Below are 16,380 nucleotides of genomic sequence, written 5' to 3' on the forward strand. Positions count from 1 at the left end.
CGTGGTTCTATCTCCATCTACAGGTAGCACGATCTTTTCTGAAGACCGTGTTTTTACTCCCACAGATACTGCCATCACCCCCTCCAATTGAAATGGCTGATAAACAAGAAAAGTAATTGAATGTACAGACATTGTAAGATAGACATGTGCAATGGATAGTAGGGAAGAAAACAGGGCATGAAATAATTCACATTTATGTGGTCTAACCAAACAGAATAGCAGGACATAATTTCACATATATGATGGCTAATTAAACAGGATAGCATGACACAATTTCACATGTATGATGGCTAACTAAACAGGATAGAATGACATACTTCAAAATATGATGACTATGTAAATAGGATGACATGATATAACTATACGATGTGTCTATTAAAGTGGTTGGCATGCCATAAATCACAAACATGCCGTCGATGGAAACATGATGGCATGATATAATTCACGGATAGAATGACATAATTCAAAATATGATGACTATGTAAACAAGATGAGATGATATAACTATATTATGTCTTTAGAAAATGGGTTGGCATGCCATAATTCAGATACATGTTGTCTATGTAAACATCATGGCATGATATAATTCAAATATATGATTTATATACTAAGGAAGTGAGCAGAGGGCAATCGTATATATTATGTGTCTACTAAGGAGATGGCATTCAATATGGTGTATATGATGTAAAAACTAAGCATTGCAATACAACATATGCATGATACGAGTAATATAACCCTGCCAAGTTTGAGCATACACCTCAGGGGGATAATAGGACTGGTCATCTGCCTCTGAATCCTCCTCTAAAGAGCTATCTCTAACCAACAAGATATATGCTTCAGCAGGTAGCATTGTCTGCTCTGAAGATCTTGTTTTCACTCCAGATTTCTCCATCACCAATTCAAATGGCTGATGCACAGGAAGAGCAGTTGAATATACAAACATTGTCGACAAAAGAAATGAGAAATACAAAAAAAGGACGGCATGATATAATTCACATATATGGCACTTGGCTAAACAACATGGCATTACATAATTCACATATATAATGCCTTGCAACACGATAGCATTGCATAATTCACATATATAATGTCTTGCAACAAGATGGCATTGCATAATTCACATATATGGTAATTAGACACTAAACAGGTGGCATTCACACAAAGCATGTCTAAACTAAGCAAATGACATAGCAATGCAAGATACCATATGCACGATATGAGCAACATAACCCTGCAAAGTTAGAGCGTGCACCTCGGGGGGGGGGGATAGGACTGGTCATATGTCTCTGAATCCTCCTCTAAGGAGCTATCTATAACCAGCAAGACATGCGCTTCGTTAAGTAGCATTATCTGCTCTGAAGACCTTGTTTCCACTCCAGATTTTTCCATGACCGTGCCGAATGGCTGATGCACAGGAAGAGTAATTGAATGTACTAAAATTGTTGACAAATTTAACACATAATAAAAAATTATGTCATGATATAATTCACATATAAGATGACTGGCTAACCAGGGTGGCATTGCAAAATTCACATATATGATGTCTGGATAAACAAGATGGCATTACATGATTGACATATAAGATAAAGAAACTAAACAGATGGCATTGACACAAAGCATGTCTAAACTAAGCAGATGACATCTTTGATGTATACAGTAAGCAATGCAAGGCACCATATGCATGATATTACCAACATCAGCATGCCAAGTTAGAGCGAAGACCTCATGGGGTAAATAGGAGTGGTCTTCTGCTTCTAAACCCCCCTCAGAACAGTTATCTTCCTCTTCATTACGATCCGAAATGGGTGGAGGGGGCTGCCTTTGCACCCACCATGGAGCGACGTCTGCATGAAATTTTATTCCCACGCAAGGCTCGTATCTTTTGCTCTACATGTTCAGTTCCATTGTGTACAATAACTGACATGCATAGGAATAAAACATAGTGAGATTATGTAAGGAGTGCATGCACAAATCCAGAGTGATGGTAGCAAACTGTGGATAGACCCAAAACCAATGATAGCAGGCAGATAATAGCTTTAGTTAAAAAATACAGATAATGGCTCCTTTAATGTTTGTTTGCATCCAACATGAAACTCATAGTAGACACCCGAGATTTACCAGATAGTAGACAGATAGTACTGATTGCTGCCACAATATGTACCCCACAACCATTTAAAAACTCAAGTTTCAGCATAAGTTTGGACCCGACTCAGAGTCTAATAGGTGAACACGATGATAAATTAGCATGTCATCATATTAAGTGATGCATAACATAAGCAGACACGGAAGAGTGTGACCTCTCTTGCGGACCCGTGTAGTCCTCAAGGTCATCTGCTCAGTTGATGATGGTAATGCTGTTGTTGTGGCTGCCGGCAGCGGGGAAGATCTGAGGCGGCGAAAGACAGTCTGGAGAGTGGATCCCTGCTGTGGTGAACCCTTCCGTCGTTGGAGCAGCTGAGCTGGGGTGGAACACAACACCGCAGGAGCAGGACAAACCACACAAGGTTTTCTTTGACAGATATCTGTAACAGAAGTAATTGTGTAAGGGCTTGTTTGAATTTGAGGATTCTAACAATGCAGGCATAGGAAATAGACAGGAATAGGATAGGAATGCATGTGCAAAACAGAGAATTTAATAACATAGGATTCTTGCCAATCTGGGTGTTTGGTTCACAAGAAATTGGAAGAACACCGGATGCAAAGAAGCATGGTGAGATTAAGTCAAACCACAAGAAAATGTACGGTTATAATGCTATTATGCTACTATCTCTTAGTCGTGTGCTTCATGAATAGGAATTTGAAAAGGAGGAGAAGTGGAAATTAAAATTCCTACGGTTTTTCTTTTAAGGAGATACTAAAGGAACAAATCCTAAAATTTTCCTTTGCTCCATTCCTTTGCACCAAATTCATGAAAAGTAGTACCATATGAAACTTTCCAATTCCTATGTTTTTCATTCACTTTTCCTTCAAGCACTGGTGATTCTAGTAGGCAGGCTTGAGCAAGGAAAAGCCTACACTAAAACTGTTTTTGTGCTACTTCTATTAATTTGGACCCAAGCCACTGCCCTACTAGCTCAGCTCCTAGGGCCATCGACAAATGCACAACTCAAACGCGCAGAGATAAATAATGATGGCGTTCAAGAGAGTCCATCACGGATAACTAAGTTGCCTGGTACCTCACTGCTTGTCATATAGTAGGATAAAATAATCATATTTCCCATTAATCCGTGTGCTCAGTGGACAATATATATAACATGTAGAGTAAAAAAGAGATGCAACAAGTGTACAATCTCTTTGGCGAAGCCATGTCGATCTCAGCGTGATTGGGTTGGCCGGTGAGGATGCTCCGGCTGACTTGGCTATTGGAGGAGGGGAAGAAGATCTTAGGTGTCTGGAGATGGAGGCCGAGGTACTACTCTGCTGTGATGGATGGTTTCGTTGTTGAAGCAGCTCCGGTGAGTTGTACGACACCGAGGCTGAAGCAGGACAAGAGACACAACGTTAACCTGAGTGGAATTCTAATAACATCTCCAATAGATGATGTAAAATACAAAACCACAAAGTGCTAGATGTAAAATACATCAGCCGCTCATCTCTGAACTTAACTGTCGAAATTGAATTTAACTGTCGAAACTGAACTTATCTATCGAAACTGAATTTTGCTGTTGAAACTGAATTTTACTGTTGAAACTGAACGCACTAGAGCTGAGGATACACGTCAGTCGACTGACTTTTTCATCTCTGGTCAGTCAATTTTGCAGCCATTGGATACGAAATCAAGGGCCTGCAGTTCATCTTCAACCTCCACCCCCCCTGAGCCGCCATCCACCACCGGCCAAACAGCCGCCCCCCCACGGCCAGCGGTGCACCGCCCCGCCCGCCCCAAAAACACTCCCCACCGCCGGTCCGCCGCCGCCCCGGCCATCCCTCTAGGCCCCCCATGCCGAGCTTTTTCTCCGGTGATCCCCACGCCATCGCCCCACGATGAACCCTAAGATAGATAGTGAGGTACCTCTCCAGCGAGCCCCCTCCCCGCTGCGGCTGGTTCTTCCTTAACTCCGGCGAGCCCCCCACCCCCTGAAAATCGACTGACCCAAAAGTCGATTCAGTCAACTGAAGTGTAGCCAAATCAGAGCAGCATCGCAAGCAAGAGCAAGAGCAAGAGCGAGAGCAGCAGCGTGAGCAAGAGCAGACAAGGCAGGGGACCGAGAGCAAGAGCTGAGTAGCAGCACGAGCGAGAGCTAAAGCAGCAGCAGCTCCTACTGATGTGGACGTCGCCACCGAGGGAGCGACGCCATGGAGGAAGTGGCCGACGACGCCGCCGTGTCGGCTCGGGATCGAGTGCCAGCAGCACCGTGAGATCGAATCAATAAGAAAATGCGGCGATTAGTGTACAACCTCTTTGGTGGCGCCGATTAGGCCGCAGCTTCATCCAAGGAAACGGTGATGATGATGCTCTTCCGGTGGTGCAGGTGAAGACAACGGTGTGGGAATGGAGGTGGCGCGAAAGATGAGGGGAACGTCGGGCCAGCTCCTTGGAGGTGGAGGACGAGGTGGCTGAACCAGTGGGACGACCAGATCAACGACAGATCCTCATCTGGTACGGTGGATGAGGGATGTCGAGGTGTTGCTGTGGACGACGTCGTTGGGGAAGAGGCTCCGGTTGGGTGGCGGACGGAGGAGGGTGTGGGGCTTCGCGGGTTTTCCCGGCCTCGGTGTACGAATGGGTGGACGGATGGGATGGGAGTGGGGAACCATGGCTTAGGGACGCGCTTGTCCGAAATGTGGGGTAAGTTACGAAAGTACCCCCACCGATTTGAGGCGGTTCTTTCGGTTCAGGGGTATCACATGCATTTCGCGTGTCGGGATTTCACATGAGGTGGGAGTTTTCACGCGGTTTGAGATGGAGGGTGTTGTCGGAGCACAACGAGACAAAGATATATCTTAAATATTTCGGGCTAAGAAGGCGCGGGTTGAAATTTCCGGACAAGCCTAACGTGTACTGTACCAAATCAATTCGCACTACAAATGTCATTCAAAACTTTGAATTCATGTTATGTTCAATTAAAATATTTCGCTACGTGTATAATGCACGCAACCTACTACTCAAATGAACGTTTTAGTGCATTCCAAACGTATATACTACCGCTTCAATATGAACTAAATTTGAATTCATTTCTCTATTTGAATAAGATCTACAATAATGATTGTTGTGAAGTCAAAGCATTTGAATTTGTTTGTCTGTTTAATAAGATCTACAATCATCATTATTGTCAAGTTAAACCATCGTTTGTGTATTATCTTCACAGCACACCACATGATTAGTCTCGAGTTACATATGAACTATGTGTACTATATGAACTCGAACTCAATTTTTTGAATCCACTTTATGTTGATTTCAAATCATAGTACATTTCAAGCTCTAGCTAGATCTTCATAATCTAAACCATGTCTCATATGTATAATGTGTTTATCACATTATGTATGCTGCCCCGCCCCTACACCTACAAGTATTTAGATGTGAGCTGCAAACACCACACATTACCACAAATCCAAATAAAATGTGAGAATGTTCGATATATAGTATTGTTTAGATTGTTCGATATTTAGTTGTAAGCTGCAAACGCCACACATTATCACAAATTCAAATAAAATGTGAGATTGTTCGATGTATAGTATGGTTTAGATTGTTCGACATTTAGCTGTGAGTTGCAAACGCCATGCGTTATCACATTATGGTATAACATGTGCAAAACCACAACACGTGTATCACCGCTATATTCATGCATGCATATGTTTAAAACACTATGATCTCCTATTCAAATATATGAATCCACTTCCATATCAAATTATGATCTTTGTTAGTCTCTTACACCCACACAATCCTCTAACCTTTGTAGCTACCACTAACTTTCTCTCGTGCATGCACACGCCCTCCTCGCCCTCCCCCTCCCTCAGCATTCTATCCATCGCGCACATTCATTTTTTCTTTAGGTCGTTCTCCCACAGTCTCCACAACTCCTTTCCGACACACACCGATCGATAAACCTCTCCAGCGATGTCTGCCTACAACATACACACGCACCTTCAGTCTCCTCCTTTATGTGTCCTTGCCTCGTGTCTCTCATACGGTCCCACACACGTGTAAACTCTCGCCCCTCTTTTCATCGATCTCACAACTGCACACTCCTCCTCCTATCTAGCTAGTAGCTGGGCCTCTCGCACCACCTCATAGCTCCATTCTCTCTGTCTATCCGTCTCGCCGGGCCTTATTTGCCTCTAACAAATGGACGTACACCGACCGATCTCCCGCTATACATATAGCTAGCTAGGTCCTTATAACTCATTATTCCCCACGCGTCGATCGATCTACCTCATTAGTTATGTCTCTCCCTTCCTCCGACAAACAACAATTGATCTACCGATCTAGTTAGGTTTGCTTACCAAACACATGGTTCCCCTTCATCATCCATGGATGTGTCCCGACAGATCTATCACGCACAGGCACACACAGAAACACATCCCCACTCTTATTGATAATATTGCAGTTCCACCCTCAGTTTGTCTAGTAGGCCTCTCCCACCATCTTCGAGAAGCAACTCCATCACCCATCCAGCACTCTACCCCTCTCCCTCCCTCTCTCTCTCTCCTCTCTCCTTTTGTCCCATCCTATTTCCCGTCCTTCAGTTATGTATGGATATCGACCGATCTCCCTTAAGACATAGCTGGGTCTCTCCTTCTCAACACATACACGAGTCGTTCTACCTCTATAGTTAGGCCTCTGCCTACCCCTCCCCCACCCCCTCCCACACACACACACACCGATACATCGAGCGCTCTAGTCATGTCTCCCTGCCACACACAAACTTGACATGTGCCCTCCGACGTTCTGGTAGGTCAGTCGCCCTATATCTTTGACCTGCACACACACACACAATTTCGATGGCTCTCTCCATCGATCTCGCACCCACCCACTTGATCCTCTCTTCGACTCTATCGATATCTATGACCCCTCCCTCTCTTCTCGTGGATCGCTCGGCCCTCTATATATGATATGGATAGGCCTCCATTTCACACACAGTGCATGCAAAATTTTGTTTGAGATGTCATCGACACATATTCCCACAAATACATTCATGAAATCAACCTCCCCCAAACAAAAAACTCTCACGAACGCACAAGCCATTTGTCTAGGTTTTTATCTCTCACACACACCCACATAGGTGGGGGACGTGCACGAAGAGAAGAGGTGCACGCATGGCGCACATACTCCCGTCTCTTTCCCAACCACACCCACGCGGGTACATGGTGGAGCTCATTTCTGTATGAAAAGGCAGCCCACGTGGTAATTTGACACGTGTACTGGTTGTCCACTAGATGGAGGGAGGATCGTCTACCACGGGTGAACAAACAAATTGCGACTTGACGCGTTATGTTAAAAAAGAGGCAAACCATGTGGGGCCTACCTTAGAGGCAAGGCTCTATACACCGGAGTACTTTTGATGTGTCCCGTCAACTCGCAGAATGAGGAGAAACTTGCTTAGTATGCCGTCTCCCCCGTCCAGGGGCGTGGTGGCTCACAGGATGAGGTGAAGCTTGCTTACTAGTAGTAGTATTGTACGCCTTACGCCCTCTCCCTCGCCCACGCGCACGGTGGTTCGCAGGACGAGGAGAAAAATTTACTACTCCCTCCGTTTACTCCTCGTCCCTATTACCTTGGTTAGAGATTATCATATTGTTTGGAATATATATGTCCTTTAGTAGATTTCAATATGAACTACTAGTACATACTCCAAACACTGATGTATATAGATGTATTTTAGAGTGTAGATTCACTCATTTTGCTCCATATGTAGTCCATATTGAGGCCCTGTTTGGTTCATAAGTCCTAGGACTTTTTCTAGTCCCAACTAAAAAGTCCCTACTCCTTAAAAAGTCCCTCCCTGTTTGTTTTTAGGGACTAAAAAGTCCCTAGTACCTCCCTAGAGGTTATTGAATGACCATGTTACCCCCAGTATACAGAAAAATAACAACCAAACAACACCATGGGGCGGCGGGGCAATGGGTGCAGGGAGGGGCATTGCTGGAAAAGTCCCAGAAAAGACTCTCCTTGAGAGTCTTCTTCATCAAGTCCCAAAAAGCAAGTTTTAGTCCCTAGTAGTCCCTCTTGTTTGGTTAAAAAGTCCCTAAGAGGGACTTTTTTCTAGTCCCTACACTAAAAAGTCCCTGGAAACAAACACCCCTGCATAAAGTTGAGACACTTATTTTGGAACGGAGGGAGTACATATTTACTATGATCTGTCAATCATTGAGATGCAATAGCATGCATGTTAGTCTCCTTTGTATTTGATGAAATGTTACAACGGGCAACCTTGGACGCAAGATACATGTAACAAAAGCTGGAAGCTTCATAGCATTGTACTATCTCGCTGATAAATTACAGTACGTACTGTACTAGTACTTCCTCCGTTCCTAAATATAAGTCTTTGTAGAGATTTCACCATGAACCACATACATATGTATATAGATGCATTTAAGTGTAGATTATTTCATTTTGTTCCGTATGTAGTCCACCTAGTGGAATCTCTACAAAGACTTATATATTTAGGAACAGAGGGAGTACTATGTAAAGAGTTAGGTGTCGCACGGTGTCCAGAAAATATGGTGATAGTGTGAGGTGGGCCATGTAATCACTGAGCCTGCGTTTTTTCACTGCTCTTGCACTCCTCCGCCGTAAGAATGGAGAAAATTGTAATCTAGTAGTACCTCCTTTCGCCGAAAGCATGGGACATCCAGCAGTCCTACCACCTCAGTAATAATGACCAATGAGCCGTCAAATCACATAGACCCAGCAGTAAGTTGGACAGACGAAGCAACCATCACTCTTGAATCCGCTTCTCCCTTCAACGTAGGCGCCAGTGAGAGGTCGCGTCCGCTCTGCCCGGGCATGAATGCGGCACCGATTCTGTGGAGCGGCGCTGACCGTTTCGGGCGGGAAGCACGCGCGGGCGATGGAGGGGCTTTGGGTGGGCCAGGCTGGTCAGGAGCGGGCGTGGTAGCTGTCCGCCTGTCCCTCTACTGAATGCCCGGAAACGAGAGGATGCTCCGACTCTCGCGGCTAAAACCGTACACTACACACCATCTCTCTGTAGGAGTAGGTCGATCTGTCGCTCTCTCTAACACACACATGTTGTTAAACACACACACACACACACAGGTTCATAGAATAGGAAAATCATGCGAGTGTGAAGCCACAAAAAGTGAGATACAAATGGAGTACGTACAAGAAGCGAAGCGGTGACGAATATTCCATCAAACCTGGACTGAGGAGTAGTACTCCCTCCGTCTAGGTGTTAAGTCACCTTACGGAAATCAGATATTCCCAAAATGTTTAGGCGTCGTCCATTAACTTCGCATCTCAATCCCCTCCTAGCCTAGTTGCTAGCAAGCGTTGTTACTTAGGGAGCGTTTGGATCCATAGAAAGAACAGATTATAGCATAGCCGGGCAAGGTTAGGCATTTGGAACTATTAAAATATGTTAGCTTTTGTGGGCTAGAAAAACCTTGCTAGCTCAGGAGAGCCAGATCGGCTCGCTTCCGACGGCAAAATTCGCATAGTAGTAACATAGACTAGTAACATATGCATGTTACTAGTCCAAGTTACTCACCACTATGACCAGCCTAAGCAATGTAACCAAACGCTCCTTACTCTACCTTGTTATCTCCCCCGGAAACCCAATGCATGGAGCGCAACTACGCGGTTGATCAGTCAAGAAATCAAAGTCGGCTTGCGCGCGAGTTAATACGTGGCCCTGCATAGTAGCTAAAACGGCATCTCTTAGTTGTTTGGATTAATTGTTGCATTTAGAGACAGAAATCAGGGCTTTGATTGGAGGAATGACCGGTCAAGTTTCTCCTTCTCCAATCTGCTTGCACCTTGGTCCCGCTGCACCTTCTAACGTGACTTATTACACCTAGACGGAGGGAGTCGTACGAGATACGGTGGCACACTGACTTAGGTCGAATACAAGTGCCCAAAATTGTGTGCATGTTATAATAAGGATTCACTTAAAATAGTACGTGAGCGAACAGAGGGATCAATTGGACAGTGTTCCCGAGCAGTAGCGAGATGTGTGAGGTAAGATACACCGCTGACGCTTTTAATTTTTCTTATTAATTTGTTTGTTTCACCCTGTGACTGGTGGGACCCAACGTACTACGTGGAGAGAGGTAAGGTGACTAAGGCTACATTATTTCTGCACCACTATGGATAGTCTTACCACCAAAGCCACATGACACAATTATGATTTAAACCCCAATGACTCCCACACACAAAAAAACATGGCATGCTTGTCACACGAATGCAAGAATGTATAAAAGGTTATTTTCCTCTCGTTGAACATAACGGGAGGGTTGTGTAGCTGGTTAGCCTGTTCGCTCATCAAACTTGAGTTCTCGGGTTCGATAACTACACTTGAGAATAATTCGTGCCAGGAGGATTCTTTGACTTCTCAAAATGGATGGATACGGAGCTATACGATCAGCTGCTGCCTCGGCGCTTGTTTTCTAGGGTTTGCACTCTTCACACTCTCTCGAGTATATATATACACGCTGGAGCCTCAGCGCTTGTAGTTGCTCTCTTCACACTCTCTCACCCTCTCCAGATCTAAACAAGACTTCGTTGGCCTCTCTCTCTCCCCTCACTGCTGGTCTGCTTGTAGTTGCTCTCTTCACACTCTCTCACCCTCTCCAGATCGAAATAAGACTTCGTTGGCCTCTCTCTCTCTCCCCTCACTGTTGTTCAAAGAGCCGGCAGGATCCATCCTCGGGAAGGGAATGAGGCTTAACACTGTCGCCGTCGGCGAGGGAGGGAATCCACTACTGGCGTAGCTATTCACTTTCACCCAGCGGCGGCACGGGAGGGCCTCCGAACCCTTCTTCTTCACCACCGAACATAGTGTGGGCCGAACAGCCTCCGGTCGCCCATCGAACCACACCCCAAGAACCTAAAGGTATAATTTACTTATTCCACATGCATTGCTCTAGCTGCATGTGGGCTTTTTCCGCTTTTGCACTTGAATCTAGGTGTTGGATCAAACAGGAAAGTAGTGGGGAAAGTTGTATACCATGAATCTAGGACGTGGTTCAAAGAGGAAAAGAATGGGGGAAAGTAGTGGGAAAAGTTGTATAGCATGAATCTAGGACGTGGTTCAAAAAGGAAAGGAAGGGGGAAAGTAGTGGGGAAAGTTGTGTCGCATGAATCTAAGACGTGGTTCAAAGAGGAAAGGAATGGGGGAAAGTAGTGGGGAAAGTTTTATAGCATAAATCTAGGACATGGTTCAAAGAGGAAAGGAAGGGGGAAATTACTAGTACAGACTGGCTATCCAGCACCTACGTTGGTTGAAAAGGGAAAACAATGACAAACGCAGTACGCACATCTGTAATGAACTGATCTTTTGTTTTGTTTTGGGGGACAAGGTTGTAGAGTTTGAGTAGGACTAGACTTTCTGCGCTCACATAGGGAAAGTTGTCTAAAGATAACAAAACCGGGACCAACACAAATATGCTCTTTGGTTGTTTGTTCTTTGTTGCAACAGACTATGCATCACCCCAGTACATCGGTAGATGCACATGGTGCTGGTGCGTCCACTGTCCCGTGCAACTCTTTAGCTGTTGTTAATCTAAGGCCCTGTTTGGTTGAAAACTCCCTAGCCCCTGCCTGCTTGGTTCCAGGGACTAAACATGGAGTAGAGGTTATTAAATGACATGCTAAAAGACCATGTTACCTCTAGTAATGAACTAATAGAGATAAGGTGCGATGCGTGGCAGGGTCTTCTTTCTTTAGTCCCAAATGCCCACTTTTAGTTCCTAAAAGTCCCTCCTGTTTGGTTTAGATGGGACTGACACGGAGTTTTTTTAGTCCCTCCACCAAAATGTCCCTGTAAACAAACACCCTCTAATAATGCCGCTGGAAAATTGATCCAATGCTACAGTTAAAAGCAAATTACATGTTTAATGAATTTTATTATTAATATAATCTCTCTGTTAATATTAATAAATTCCACCGTTTGAGAAATGCTACTGTCTTGCTTTCTTTCCCATTTAGATAAGGTGGATGCTTCTTTTTGTTGGCTTTTGTGTCATCCACCGTTATTGACCACTAGCTGTTTCCTTTGCACCTCTGTGTAAATAGGGTTATCTACTTCACCTCATTGCCATTGTGACCTTTTGTTGCACTGCACAAAACACTTTTGTTTTAAGAGTGTTTTGTGCAGTTCAACCAAAATGTCACACCGACAATGTTGCTTGATTGCTTGATCTTAGTGGAACTGCACAAGAGGAGATCTTGCTTCCTTTCCATGTTGGCAAATTTGGTTTAGATCTTCTTCTTGTGAGTTGTTTGAATTCCGTGTCATGAGAGGTTAGTACTAGCCTTCTTTCACATGATTCTGCAGTGTGCTTTCATATGTTGTGTTACTTGTATGGTAATGTTGCTTGATTTTAGTGAACTGCACAAATGGAGACAAGACTTCCAATCTGTATGTGCGCAGTAATATCCCATTGAGGTAAGATAAGGATATTTCACAACTGTTGGCCTGTATTTTGCCACTTTCATCCGAAAATTAATGTCATTAAGTAGTGCTATACTTGTGCAACCTAATTGACGTGCCAAATCTTACATTGAAGGCGAAGCTTGTCTGTTATTGAACCCAGTGATGAAGGGGAAGAACAAGCGGAAGAAAAACAAAAATCAACTCCTGGTGCTGTAATGAAGCACTGGAACTGTGGTGATACAAGTAATGATATAGTTTTGCATCTTAATTTATTGCTATGGCTGGAACGAGCAATTGTTTTGCCACTGATTTGATGCCACTCTTAATGTAATACGTAATTATCTCTACTTGTGCAAACAGGGATCTTCTTTGAAGATACCATATATTTTAGTGGAACTGCACAAGAAGATGTTGGAAACATTAAACTAATTGAGGAGTATATAGTAAGCATGGCCACCATAGTAGATAGAAACAGATAGTCCCAGAGAAATGCTTCATCTGTATGCTCTACACAATAAGCCTCCTGACAAAGGTTGGTACTCGCCCACTAATTTCATCCATATGATTGAGCTTTGTCATCTCTATTGGTGTTGTGCTACTGTTTAGATACTTTCATCAAAAAGTGGTATTGCCCTTGAGAAGTGCTTCATCTGTGTTGTTTTAAATATTTCCTTTCCTTTTTTCGAGCATACAGGGATGCTAACATTTAGTTGTCCTCTTGTCTTTGCACAACAGGATCATCCTCCTCTGAAGAAGAATATGGGGTACGTGAAGTGACTAGTTCCGATTATGCCAGGATGAAGAAGCCCTGTCTATCTTCTCATCATAAGGAGCAATTGAAGGATGGTTACATTACCCCCCACAATATCAAACTAACTTCAGCTCAGAAGGACCGACAAATCTCCATTTTCTTGTTGTGATGCGCGAGTACAATGTTGTTCTAGGATTCTTTCCGGTGAGTTCCATTTTTCTAAAAGTGTGCTCTACATGGACCATGTAGGTGCCTATTTAAAATGTCAATTCATAGTACATTTTGCTTTATACTAATCACCTTTTTTGTATTTGTGCAAACAGGGGTGCTCAGCTTGATTTCAATGGGAACTGCACAAAATGTTCATGAATACATAGAATCATTCATTTCCACCACAAGAAAGGAGGTGCCGAGCGAATTTGGTTGATTTTCGTGGAACTGCACAAGAAGAACAGCTGGTTTATTTAGCACGAGGTGCCATGTCAATGTCCAAACTGATGGCAAACCCTGCCCATTCCACAATCGTAGGCATTTGATATTTGGGAATGGGACAACCTTGTCAAATTTTGCTCATTGATTTTAGCAAGACGACATGCGTTTGATATTTTCAAATGGGACGCCCTTTGCTGTCAGCAGTGTCGATCCATTTTTTCTTTATTCTTTAGTTGTGAAGTAAATATTGGCTCTGACATGTGAATCGCTGAGATGCATAATCATCAATTGTTTTGAATGTTCTCTATGAATTGCCAGGCTTGTGTGTTTGATTGCAATGTATAGGAACGCTAAAAAGCTGCTCAAACTCTTTGTACTCCTTATGTTCCTTTTTACTTCGCACATTGTGAAAGTGCATACTTTTTTCTATAAGATCGATTGCATACTTTTTTCTATAAGATTGGTTAAAGTAGAGATACTTTGACTGCAGACAAAACTTGTATGCAGACTAGAAAGGACCAGAGGGAGTACATGTGAAACTGCTGCAAACGAGGTGATCACCCTGGGAATAATGCTAGTACGTATTGCTTTGCATGTTCATCCAATGCCAGTGATACAAGAATTCAAACTATCAAAATAAATTCATTCATAAACGGTCGGATTTCATATAAACATGCCGGATTTCATTAAATTTCATACATTCTTCAACTAAAAAGGGGTGCGCTAGATGTATAATTAATTAACCGAAGCTACCCACTTGTGTCCGGTAGCATACAACTGAAGTGCTCAAATTATCTAGCAAATGAATGTATCTCATGAGCTTGCTCAACCACAGAGCGGTCTTCAATCATCCTGTAATCATAGAATTGCTCCATGATGTACAGCTCAGTGCCAGCAACCGGAGGGTAGCAGCGGTGGCCTTACTTGGACCCGAGCACCGGCGACCTACCATGTTCTACTCGTCCTTGTTTTCTGTGTGGCGCGGCCTGGTTGGCAGCGGGGCAGGGCCTCGGCGGAGCCGGTGATGTCCTCTGTCTCGTTGCCGGCGGGCGGCGCCTTGTCGGAGCGGGGGAAATCCTCCCCCTCGTTGCCAGTAGGGTGGGGCCTCGGCAAAGCCGGCGGTGTCCTCTACCTCGTTGTTGGCGCTGTGGGGCCTCGGCGGAGCAGGGCCTCGTCGACGCCGGCGGAGCGGGGACTCGTCGGAGCCGGCATTGTCCTCTGCCTCATCCTCGGTCTCGCCAAACAGCACCTCGTCCGCTTCATCACCCTCTTTGTAGGCTGCCGCAGCCTCCGTGACCCGCATGCGGTACCGCGAGCGCTCGAGGCGGCCCTCGCGAGCGGAGCGGTATGAGTCGAGCAGCGCCTCCTGCTCCGCCCGCTCCGCGGCGATCTGCTCCTCCTCCTGCAGGTGCTCCTGGAGGAGATGGTGGCTGTAGGCAGCGTCGTCCTGCATTTCCCGGAATTTCTCCTCATGCTTCTGCCTCATCGTGTCCATATATTGGGCACAGGCCTCGCCGATGGTCATGGTGCAATGCACCGACGAGGATGGAGCGAAGGAGGGGGTTGGCGCCGGATCGTCGACTACCATGTTCTCCAATGGGACGTCGTCGTCCTTTGGCTGCCTGCCGGCCATCCAGTCGGCAGCAATGGCTACCATCTCCTTGTGGTCCGTTGTCCACCCGTCCCGAAGAGCGCTGGAGCGCGAGGAAGCCATGGTGGGTGTCGGTGTCAAAACCGGCGGATCTCGAGTAGGGGGTCCCGAACTGTGCGTCTCGGCAGATGGTAACAGGAGGCAGGGGACACGATGTTTTACCCAGGTTCGGGCCCTCTTGATGGAGGTAAAATCCTACGTCCTGCTTGATTAATATTGATGATATGGGTAGTACAAGAGTAGATCTACCACGAGATCAGAGAGGCTAAACCCTAGAAGCTAGCCTATGGTATGATTGTTGTTCCTACGGACTAAAACCCTCCGGTTTATATAGACACTGGAGAGGGCTATGGTTACACAGAGTCGGTTACAATGGTAGGAGATCTACATATCCGTATCGCCAAGCTTGCCTTCCACGCCAAGGAAAGTCCCTTCCGGACACGGGACGAAGTCTTCAATCTTGTATCTTCATAGTCCAGGAGTCCGGCCAAAGGTATAGTCCGGCTATCCAGACACCCCCTAATCCAGGACTCCCTCAGTAGCCCCTGAACCAGGCTTCAATGACGACGAGTCCGGCGCGCAGATTGTCTTCGGCATTGCAAGGCGGGTTCCTCCTCCAAGTACTTCATAGAAGATTTTGAACACAAAGGTAGTGTCCGGCTCTACAAAATAAGTTTCCACATATTGCCATAGAGAGAATAATATTTACACAAATCTAATCTGTTGACGTATTCCGTAGCGTGACATCACACCACGGCCAAGTCTTTATTCGAATCGTTTTACTGTCCCACCTCAACGCATTTAGCGAGGCGGTTTCCTTGGCACGTCTTGTCAAAGCAGAGATCGTGTCCCCTTATTCCGGGATTCTCATCAATATGGGCATGGGTAACCCAACCACGCCATTGATTACGGCGCTTAGGAGATAAGTGAGTTTTACCAGGCTGGTGGGGGCGCATAGTCGCGTCCACCCATATAAGGGGATAAGGATCCAC

This window comes from Triticum urartu, chromosome 1, assembly GCF_003073215.2.
Source record: "Triticum urartu cultivar G1812 chromosome 1, Tu2.1, whole genome shotgun sequence".
NCBI classification, from domain to species: domain Eukaryota; kingdom Viridiplantae; phylum Streptophyta; class Magnoliopsida; order Poales; family Poaceae; genus Triticum; species Triticum urartu.